The sequence below is a fragment of the Galeopterus variegatus genome, unplaced genomic scaffold (assembly GCF_000696425.1).
Source record: "Galeopterus variegatus unplaced genomic scaffold, G_variegatus-3.0.2 Scaffold797, whole genome shotgun sequence".
Classification (NCBI taxonomy): domain Eukaryota; kingdom Metazoa; phylum Chordata; class Mammalia; order Dermoptera; family Cynocephalidae; genus Galeopterus; species Galeopterus variegatus.
In genome coordinates this window covers 309,608-310,934 of record NW_007726908.1, presented here as the reverse complement: position 1 = coordinate 310,934, position 1,327 = coordinate 309,608, and positions in this window count along the sequence as shown.

Below are 1,327 nucleotides of genomic sequence, written 5' to 3'. Positions count from 1 at the left end.
AGGTTATTGCCATACTTGTCATTAACAATTTCCCTCTTGATTCTTTCTGTTGTCTCTCTGCTGTTAAACAGTAATACATCATAGCATGGCCTCCAAGATAGATAGCCAGTGCTTTCAAGAAGCTTTGAGATATCCAGGTCTCTCCATATCTTATTTTCTCCCTCCCTAATCATGCTGAGTTTAAGAAAGACTTTTTCTTAGTGAAGACTAGCCTTCCTCCCTGCCACGGCATTTTCTCTCTCCATTGGTATATGTAGATTATTAGTTATACTCTTTTTCATGCCTTTGGACTGAGGATATTGAGGTGGTGAGAACTGGGCACAGGTGCATATTCAGTGCATTTCAGTGTCCTCTTCTACGATCAGTCTGCTTCACTGCAACAAATAGTTAAATAAGTTTGGCAGGGAAAATTTTACATACTATAAAGTTAATGATTTTATACTAGTCGATACCTAATTTAAAAATCACAAATGAAAATTAAAGAGAGGCAGTGAAGAGATAGAAGAAAAATTGATCAGGGGTAATTTGGGATTGTACAGAAGCAAGAGGGAAACCCACAAGATGTAATGGAAGATCCGGTTTCTAAGTCAAAGAGTGGATTCCCACACATTCTGGACACAGAGCTCAGAGATGTGACACAAGAAGGACAGAAGATAGGCTAGTAGTCTGAGACAGTGTTTATTTTGTTCATTATTAAACCTCCAGCAATTGCCAAATGTCTGGCAAGTAACAGGTATATATCCAGTTAATATCTGCTGAAAGATCTCAAGTCAAGTTTGTGATCTTTGAACTAAATTTGGCATGTCCATGTTTTATTTGACCTACATAAAAATTTTTTTAATTAGGAATTTTTTAAAAATAATAAGATTTCTAGTATTTAATTTAAAAATGAAGACTGGTACCAGAAAGCCAATGTTCACCCAAGCCACTAATTAACTGAAGGTAAATTTTAAACAGACTTTCTCTCCAGTTCCCAGTCCTCACCACTGACAGTCCCCCCTCCGCCCCACCTGCCTCACACGTCCTCCTTACCTGTCTACTGTCAGCAGCCATCTGAAATTGAAACCCATGCATCTGCTGCCTGAAGGTCTAGCTATCATGTGATTCCACGGCTCCTGCAGCTCCAGACAACCCCAGCCAGGCCCACAAAGACTCTGCAGGTGTCTATGTTTGTGTTCTTCTTAAAGTAAGCTTAGTTAGCACACATTAAAAATCTGAATAATGTGGACTTGACAAACAAAAGTATGGTGACAAAACCGCATAGACAGGTGGAGAAGAGAACTTAATTCTTCATTTCCTTTGACTAAAGTCTTTAAATATTACTAGA